The following is a 10,529-nucleotide window of genomic DNA, read 5'->3' as shown; positions in this document are numbered from 1 at the left end:
TGAGCGTTTAAATCATCCGTTGGCTCTTTAGGGTGGGAAAAGACATTTGGACCGAATCTTTGCAGAAACTGGCTGGGTGCATAGCGCCTCCTGAACCAGTTAGCAACAGTGTGGTGTGAACGTATTTGCATCTCTAACTCTTGGACATGTAGATCCCTACATTACTGCTAATAGAAACCCTACCCTGTCAGCAAAATAATTGTCACGAAAAGAAACTAACCTGTCAACACGTTACTCACTATCCGTCTGTTTACCATCACATTGTCGACACAAATTCATTCTTGCGTAGGAAATCCTAACAAGTTCCAGTCAGCATGTTACACTTCAGACTACAGCTGAATAGCCCTTTGAGACTCTTTTGTGATTAAGGGCTATACAAATGCAGGAGTCATGTTCACATTGATCCAGATACAGGAATCATTTTTATACTGTACAGGTTTTGTACAACTCCAGTGCCTTTGCATATTTTCCCACTCTACGATGTTCTATAGGCAGTTGTGTGCCATATCCAATGAATAGAATTCACTGCAGATGTGGAAACTGCTCAAGAAGGATCCACGGAAACATACTGTGCATGAGCAGGGGAGATGAACACTTATGCACATGTGATGTTGATTTATTTGTAAAATGGCAATAATTAACAAAATGTAGAAAAAGTGACAGAGTGCGGGTGAATACTCATGTTTCTTTGTCATCATGCAACGGTTTGTTTATTCACATACACTGGTGAGCAATACACACATATAGTTTTAAACATAGTTTACTATGTACAGTGTAATACAGTATCTAGATAGATTCCAGAATAATGAATCAGGTTACAATATATTACTATTCTCATAATAATATAATATTCATTCGCATGAATAAATACATAAATAAAAGCTTTTGTAGCCTTGTCCTCTGTGGTGCTTTGCAGAGTACAGTAGTGGTGCAAAGCTTAGAAAACCTATTGAACTAAAAGATTTTGTTGTATCACAAGATGTAACAGTTTTGACATGTAGGGTGCAACCAGACCATGCAATGGAATTTTAAATGGAATTCTAGTGGGGCTACTATTGTTGAAGCAGAACAGGGCTGGAGAAGTTGACCAGTCCTAACCTGGGTAGGGTTTTCCATTAGTGATTGTTTTTGTCCATACATTTTCTATAGCGTTTATCCTCCCAAGGGTCCTGGGTGAGCTGGAGCTTATCCAAGCTGACTTTGGGTTGGAGGCGGAGTTCACCCACGACTGGTTTCAATGCTCATTTTATCTTCATCTAATTGCAGGTTAAGTGCATTCATTATTTTGTTGCTGATGCAACACACTGAAATGCATTTAGTAGATGCCATTCCACCGCATTGGTGACATTTGCGTCCCAATGTATAAATGCATGATTCAATTGATCTGATTGCATGCTTAATAAATAAATCTAAAAGATTTATTTTACCTACCTTGAACACTGGAAAAATAATTTATTGCCAATATCACTCGCTGAAATTAGACTTGACAATGAAATATAATAATTTAAATCCTGTAGAAATGTGACATAATCTCAACTATACTTACAAGTATATTTTCTTAAAAAACAAAAACAAATAACATGTCATGTGACGCTATTTCATTTAATTGCTCGTTTTTTTTTAAATTAAAAACTCCGATTGCTTTCAGTCCTGTTACTCAAATGAGAAGTTTCATAACATAAAACAATGATAAGCTGCCTGAGATGGGCCAATACACGTTTTGTGTAGATGGAAATTGAAGTTTATTTTTAGCCAGTTACAACAAGCGAATGGCACCAATATATCATTACCAAACATGATCCACCATAATCGTTCAGTATAAGACACTCGAGTAGCGGGCCCTTGCTGACTTTGATCGGAATGGAGGTCAAATTCTCCAACTCGGCCTGATTATTTGGACGTGAGAGAGAGAAAAAAATCAATGTATTGCTTCAATTGACTTTGGCACATTTATGCCTTAAACACTTGGACGGAAAGGATGAAGAACAAGGTGTACTAATACTCCAGGTCGGGAAAAAGATGGGGTTCAGAAATGGCCATGATCGAGGTCGTGTCATCGCTAATAACAATCTTAAGCTCATCCGTTATGCATGAGGATCTCCCCAGCCTGTAAGGTATGGCTGCCATCTGGCAAGACAGGACTGCAATTAGCTGAAAATGAGAAGTGTTCACCTCTCACTGCATACTTCTGCAGATTTAGCAGCCTAATTTCTCCAGAGGATGGAGCGATGAATGAGTCAGGAGAAGAGGTGTAAGGAAAACTTGCCGCGAGGAAAGATCAAAAGGATGTTATTGCGCTTCCTACTATCCGTCTCGGGAGAGAGGATTTTTTATTTATTTTTTTCCATTCACACTCTTAAGTGGAAGCACTGTTAAAAGAACTCCACCGACACTTAAGTCAAGCGGACAAAATCTCTGACTTGTAAATTGTCATGATACGAAGGTTTGGATATTGAATGGAATATTATGTGCTTCCGTGCAGCCTGGGATCCTTTCATTCCTCCATAAATGGGTTTTATGAGCTGCAGAGGAGAATGAAATTGTGTTAGTTAGGTGAGTCAGAGAGAGCATAATCTTGACCGCAATTGGGCTCACCATCACAAGAAGTATTTTTTCCAGCCATATCCTAGATGTGATAAGAATATGTGATTAACAAACACATTAGGACATTTATTTTGCATCAGCCAAAATGTCTGTTCTTCCAGAGAAAAAAATGAATGCAATGCATTTTCCCAGTCTGCATGTATCAGCTGCAGGGACATTTAATCATTCGTACAAAGCATTGAAAATTGGCTTAAATGAGAGAGAAATGCGGCTATTTAAAAGATGACATTTTTAGCGCGGTGGCTCTTCTGTGTTGCTGAATCCCCCTCAGAGCATCCCCGTCACTCCTCATAAGCAAGACTATAACTCAAAGTAAAATAAGATGTCACCCCACTGGCACCGTGTTATTATTCACTCCTGTCGTCCACGTGCGAGCGTGTTCCCCACATTCCCATGCTCAAATTGAACTTTGATTCAGGGTTTGACACGTAACATGGCGTCCCTAGACAAGGGTTTAAAACATCATTGACTATTGAAATCAAATATTGACTGACAGCATCATTGTTAACATGAGTTAGTGTTTTTTTTTTTTTTTAATTGAATTTGTTGGTCCAGATGTCAAAACAAAAGTTTTCCCAAAAGAAGTTAATGAGCACAAAAAGACAGGATAGTTTGTTTTTCGGCGACTAATATATTATAGGTTCCCAAAATGTCAGTAATAGCTGAATTCACAATTTGTGAATATGTTTCCTTTTGAATACATTTTGGAAAAAGCCACCAATAAATTAAAATACACACACAGAGTTAATCAATTGATGCTGGATCAAATGAGCTCACCCAAAAAGGTTTTTGCACATTTTTGCCTGAAAAATTTACACGGTTTTTGAATTGTGAATTTGAAAAATGTAGCTATTAAAAATTCCAGTAGTCCACTGAAACACAGGCTAAGACAGTAAGGCATGAGCTGTGTGTGTACTATTAACGTGTGAAAGGTCTTGTTTTATTTGAGGTTTAGTTGTTTGTAAACTAGTAGGATTACACTCCACAACTCCACAACCAATTACCATCGGAACTTTGTTTGTGGAGGGGTGGCACTTGAGCGTAGCAAGGACCCATTACAGACACGGGGCCTGAATAACAGTGTGAATTTGTTCCAGTCCACTTGCCCTGGGGCCTAATGTTGTGGTAATTGTATTGTGATATGTCTCATGTCTACAAAGTGCTATTCTTGTTTGTCTTTGTCGACTTAATGCGAGTCTAGTTTGCATTCAGACTGGGACTGAGAGACAGAGAAATCATTAAAACAGTTGGTTATGTTTCTATTATAAATGCCATACACGGACTCTCAAATGAAATAATTTGTGGCGTAATCAGTATCAGGGGGTTGAGGCAATCCTATAATTGTGACTAATTGAATAGCTATGGGAATATCAGCACAATCATCCCATTTACTACAAAGAAAAAATATATTGTTGCAAACCTAATACAATTAATCAGAACCCTTAACGACATCACATGTTAATGCCATCCTGTTTATCGATTCATTTTTTTTTTGGGGTGGGGGGGGATCATCAATGTCAAGGTCAGGCACTACACACCACAAACATGTCCATTATTCTACTTTCGCCCCCTACTTTTTAAACTGTCTTTTGTTTATTCGTGCTAAAAAAAAAAAAAACAATACAAAGACTGCTTTTCTGCTTTTTTCTCCCACAACGATTCTATCTCTTAGTTGTTCTGTTAACAGTGCTGTAGGCAGCAGGTCCACCTTGTCTCTGGAGACATTTTACACATCACTCTTCATTACATATGTACACTCGCATAACAAAAGTTCTGAGCAGGAAAAAAAGAGCAACTTTGCAAGAATGAGTCATAAAGCATCCAAGAGCACAAAGATGAAAATCACTTTTTTTTTTCCTGGGGGGAGGGGGTGGTGGTATTTACTAGATGCATCATCTGTTGTCCTCATCTTGACAATTTGAATGACTTTGAAATTTGAGGACGCCACATCACGGACGCGCCGACGCGCCACTGAGACTTTTAAAACAGCCCTGTGAGCGAGCAGAATTGTCATGGGCTCCAGTTCTTCCAGCAAACGAGCCAAACAGAATAATCCGACCCTGCTGTGAACTCAATTAAGAAGCTTTATGTGAACATAAAAACAGTCTATATCGTACGTGTCCACCAAAGTTGTGGTCTAGTGCACTTTGGCCGCCTTGCAATAGGTCACCTTCCCGCTTGCTTTGTCCCGCCATAATGGACTCACTGGGCCCACATTCCGGCACCACCTCGGTGCTCTGCATGACTGCCTTTGACAAATAATTCATTGTTTGCTGAGAAGTGCAATTAATGTCTTTATGGTAATATGCCTCTGGGGATTTGTGGCGCTTATGGAATACTTATTGCGACTTTAGTGGAAACAAGCTGTAAACATATAGACAAATAGCTTGAGCTACTGTATCAATCCTGCAGGAGAGACATTGATAACACTGGTCAGATGTCACCTATTGCTGCTTTGTAATGGCCAGAGAGATTGTTTTCGCTGCTAACGGCTACTTACTGTATGATGGGAGCAATAGTAATAGGAGCAATGAGATGGAAAGTTATGGAAAACCAAAATAATGGACGAAAAGATCGCAGGGTTTAAAGTTTTCAGAACTAAGGCTGTCGTTAAAGCTTTGTACTACTCTGCAGCGTAGCGAGGCGGAGTAGGACTCCTCGTTTGGTGAAAAGTGTCTCTGTGATACCTGCGCCTTGTCAGAGAGTATGTAGAGCTTTACACTTTGCATGCTCGTCTAGCGATGTGAAAATCTGGAGCCAGGATGGGAAATGTACACCTCTCTCCCTCTTTTGAGTTCACCCTCAAAAGGCAGCCGCTATCTTCAGACAGAGAAAAAGAAGCGAGAGACCAGTCGAGCAGCCAAATATGAATGCTGTTTTTATCACTCCACATAACACAGTGACCCATTTTTCAACCCACAAAGTATAATTTGACTGTATGGAAATGTAATCTGATTCAAAAAGACGACACAGGTATTATCTGTTCCCTTTTCTTTAAAAAAAAGAAAAAAAAAAAAAAGGTTCTGTAATTTGTCACGATGCCGAAATGTGGAAGCCCTGTAGCAGAAAGGGATTTATCTTTTTCAGGCAGCAAGTGTGCCGTAAATGTGTCATGGAACGATGCTCATTCAGAACACACTGGAAGCATAAAAATGTATACATACAGGGACAATAATCCCCATTATTATTATGATATGATGGCCATGCTTGTTAACATAATTTTTAAGGCCTTTTGAAATCATACTGTGAAATATAACTGTAATTGCTCCCTGCAATAGTAGGCTACCCAGTAATATAAGTACGGACACAGTAGAAGTAAGACGGATGTTCTACTGGTGCGCCCACAATGTCTTTATTCTTCCAAGCGTTTTCGATAGCGCTTGTCCTCATTAGGGTCGCAGGTGTGCCGACTTCGAGCGACAGGCGGGGTCCCCAGCTAATCGCAGTGTCTTTATTCTTTAAAAATGTATATTATTAAACACCTCTATCTACCAGATATGGATTTCCACCAAACACACATGCCCTTATAATATACTACTAACTCTTCCATCAAGACCTTGCCGTTATGGCCTGTGGAAGAGCTACAAATATTGCATTTAAAAAAAATTTGCTTGCAGGTTTAGTTTATTGTAAGTTTGGGTAACTTTGTCTTATTTCAGCACAACAAGCCCGCCAATGTTTTCCAGGGATGTTTGCGCATTGTTGAAAATGAGAAAAATGTTGTTCTTTAAGCACATTGGTTATTGATTATGTTTGTTCCTTTTTTAAAAAAAAAGCAGTGACAGTGTTTGTGTTTTGAAGCCTTGTAACATCTGCACGCACAGGGAAATACTTTATTCCCGCAAAAGCATCCTAATTAGTTAGGATTAGTTAGTCCCGACACTCGAACGAGTTGTTGGGACCTAAGCTGACAGCGTGCAAATGAAGTCCCGTTCCCCCTCGCAAGTCGGGAACAACGCGTCATCGCTTGATGTGGTGAAAACAAAGTTCCCCCCCCCCCAAATCTATGAGTGGGCCTTCAACGAAAGACGAGCACTGATGTTTAATAAAGTGGAACTGAATGAGTTATTTAGGAACTAATGTGCTAAATTGCGCTGAACTAATTGCATGAAGATGTTAGGCTTATGAATGACAATAAAGCCCGAAATCTATTACATATGTATATCAGTAGGCCACTCAGTGTTTCGCAATGCAGCCTACTGTCTCGTCCCAATGCACTTAACGTTGCGGCCTTTTCTTTCTTTTGTACATCATGGCCTGAGGAAGTTGAAAAAGTCGATGATAACGTTAGAAAACAAGGCGCTGGCTGATGCTGCTGATGGCTTCGAGTGAGACAGAGCGGAACGGTTCAATCTGAGGCCTCCTCCGCATATCTTCCGCATGAGCCGGCGTGTCCTATCTTTGCTGTTGGTTACCTGATTATTCATCATCCAAAGCCTTACTTTGAACTCCAAGATAAATAGAAAGATATTGATGCTTAAATGTGCGCAGTGGTGTTTTGAATTTTTTTAATTCTAATATTTCATGGAAATAATTTTTGGGAAGAAGAAACGCTACTTTTACTGTTACATTGAGCTACATTCCATTTGCTACTTTTTACTTTTGCATTTTAATCTTGCTCGCATGATCTATTTTGTTTCATAGAGGAACTTGTGTCTCATGACTGTTTGACCCATTCATTGTACAGTAACTGCGAGTGACTTTTGACCCCATTTGACCAAACAAACGGAGCCAGGCAGAAAGTCTCCGCTCGGACAGAAGACAGTTTTCCAGGTGACTTACTTACGTAAAATATGACCGAAATCTATATTTACAGTACCTGACAGATAGGATCAGGCTCCAGCTTACATGGAACCCGCGTGAGGCTAACGAGTATATAAAATGGATGGATGGACGACAAAAAAAGTACAGCTGTGTCACGCGCATCCCTCCATCTGCGGTCCCTTCTCGAGGTTTCGTATTTCTCCCCAAATGGAGTTTTGAGTTTTTCCTCGCCCAATTAGGAGGTTTAGATCACGGAATGTCGTCAAGCTTTGTCAACTGTGGGCCTGCGAAGCCCTTTGGGACTCTTTTTGTGCTGAAGGGCTATACAAATTATCTTGGCCTGACTTGACTGTGTCTGCCTAAAAATCTTGCCCTTGGACTCCACTTGGAACTTGAGAAATTGACAAAAGGTTGTCTGGGTCGGCGTCCACAAAAAAGTAATGCTCTGCGGCCCACTGAGACCCGTTTGAGCTTTCTGTTCCTCGCTGTAAAAAGGGACGTGCGCATTCAGAAGGAGCAGGGAGGAAAAAGTCATTCGCATTGGATGCACAGCACCGAAGATGAAGTTGTAATAAACTTGACTAATCGTCCGAATTGCTGGTAAATGTCATGACCGAATCCCCCGAAGTTCAATACAATATAATCAAATTATAGTATGTACTGTATAGTTTTAGAGTAATCTCTGGCCCTGTTGTGCTGCTTCGTGTGTATAAACAAAGAAAGTTAATTCAAGTGGCTGAATTTGCCTCAGTTTGTTGTTTTATAAACAAATAGTCCCGTTTTAAATTGATATTGTTGGGCAAGATTTGAATTTGCATATTCCTATATTTTTCTCTATTGGACATTCATGCACTACTAAAAAAAATAATGAGATGTTACTCACCAGTTCCTCAGTACCTCCGTAGTTTTCTTTCACTGAAGACTTACTCTTAAGGAATTATTTAGAGGAGTAATATTTACACTGACTTGAGCCATATTACTCTCAACTTACAGTACTCTTTTTAAGATTTTGGGGTCTCTGTCCACCTCTGCTTAAGAAGAAAAGTAAAGAGGATTTTTTTAGTTAGTCAGTTATACACAGTACCTGTTTTGATAACTTGGCATAAAGAAAACTATTTGTTTTTGTTTTATTTTGAAACCGAGAGCTATGTAGCTGGCATTGGCCCAGGCTTTTGTGCAATCAAAACATTGCTCACATAGCTTTGCTAACATTGTGAACTGAGTTTAAAAGAAAATTGCAACATTTGCTAATGATGACAATTGAATAGAAAAAATGCAAGTTTAACCGTATTTATATTTTTCAGATTTGACATTTGCCATATATCATCACCCTTGTTGCCAACAGCGTTGTTTGAAATAAAGCCATGGATGGGGAATATCTTGCTTCTCTGAACCAAGATTTGAAGATCTCAAACGCCGCATGCAATCTTTCCTTTTTTTACGTCGCGTCGTCTTCTAATGAAGTTGAAAAACGTAATGAGCCTATTTTGACTAAGTAAAGAGTAGAAAGTTCAGATATCGGTTTTCAAATGTAGGCAGTAGAAGTTGTCACGGAAATAAATACTCAACTAAAGTCCAGCTACCTGAAAAATCTACTTGAGGGCTGTAATAAAGTATTTGTGCTTTGTTACTTCCCACCACTGCAAATAAGTTTATGTAAAACAAAAGTGTTTGTAACATTTGTGTTTTCTCTCCCCATACTGTGAAGAGAATGCGACCGGCACACCAAATGGACACCAATCACTTTGGGGTCTGCTTGTGTCAGGCTCTCACAATTACCCCCACAAATAGTGTTTGCAAACAGTGTTCACACTTTGCTGTGTGTCTAACTCACCAATAGAATGTGTGTTTTTTCTTTTCTTTTTTTTTTTTTTTAACAGCGAAATTGCAGCATAAAACATACGATTTTAAAGTCAGGATATTTTCTCCTCATGATGTTGCTTGTCCCTGAACCAGACCTATTTTGGCCTACTACACAACACCTGGTATAAGTGACTTGTCTTTGGAACTATCAACCTACAACAGCATTTTCATTCATTTCATTCTCCTGGTTGCCAGTCAGGGCACACTGCATCCATCCAGTCACATTGATTTCTTCAGCGCTGAGCAAGAGTTTGCTCAACTTTAAGTGAAATATACAGATGTCATAATAACCTAAAAGAATTGACTGTGCACTGTCACGATGAGGGTGACGATGATGTCACCAAAATATGAAGCAAACTTCTGATGGAGAAATGTGTCCTAATTGGGCTTGACTGGACTGACCAAGCCCAATGAGTCATTTGCTCCAATCTATACGTTACATTGACAACAACCTTTTACAAAATAACAGTTTGTATTTTTACATTTTGAAGCGTGTCAATTGTTGATAACAGAAAGTGCAATACCAGTACTCTAGTGGCGTCGAATTACATTACAGGAGGTCCTCAGTTTACGACGGCAGATCCCAAATTTGCACTTAATTCGATCAGACCGTGCCGCAGTAGTAAATTCATGAAAACAGTGATAGAGAATAAACGGAGTATAATACGTACATATTGAGTAAGCAATAAATGAATAATATGTATGCTGGATGAGAACAGTCTTGTTTGTTCAACATTTCAACCAGAAGAGGATGCTACTCTCTCACTCATGAAGCATATTCAGGGAGAAAGTCCAAACGATCCAATCCTTTGCCTGAAAACAAAAAACAAGAGGAGGAAAATCAAGTGTGTTAGTGAAGATGTATAGAAAAGAAAGCCTTAAGGCGGGTCCTACAAACTGGTTCTTTGGCAAAGCACCAACACAAAAAGGCTTTGATACTCCGTAATGTTGCATCTTATGTTCATATTCACATTTTAACAACAGTTTTAACAGTTTATTTAAAGAGAAGGAGGTTTTTTTTCTTTTCTTTTTCTTCTGCAGATGTCTGAGGCAGTCCCTCCAAAGGATTGTGGGAGGCTCTTTGGACTCTGCGTAGTTCTGAACTGGCTACCAAAGGCGTTTGAGTTGAAATGGTAAAAGGATGACTTTCTATTCAACTGTTGCGATGGGCAGGTCGACCGATAAACAACAGAAATGATCGCTAGAGTACAGACTCAACACGGTTACCGGCACTTTATGAATACTCTGCTATATACTACTACTTTATAAATACAATACTATAATCTCAATTTTAAAAA

The sequence above is a fragment of the Phycodurus eques genome, chromosome 20 (assembly GCF_024500275.1).
Source record: "Phycodurus eques isolate BA_2022a chromosome 20, UOR_Pequ_1.1, whole genome shotgun sequence".
NCBI classification, from domain to species: domain Eukaryota; kingdom Metazoa; phylum Chordata; class Actinopteri; order Syngnathiformes; family Syngnathidae; genus Phycodurus; species Phycodurus eques.
Note: the sequence above shows the minus strand (reverse complement) of the source record.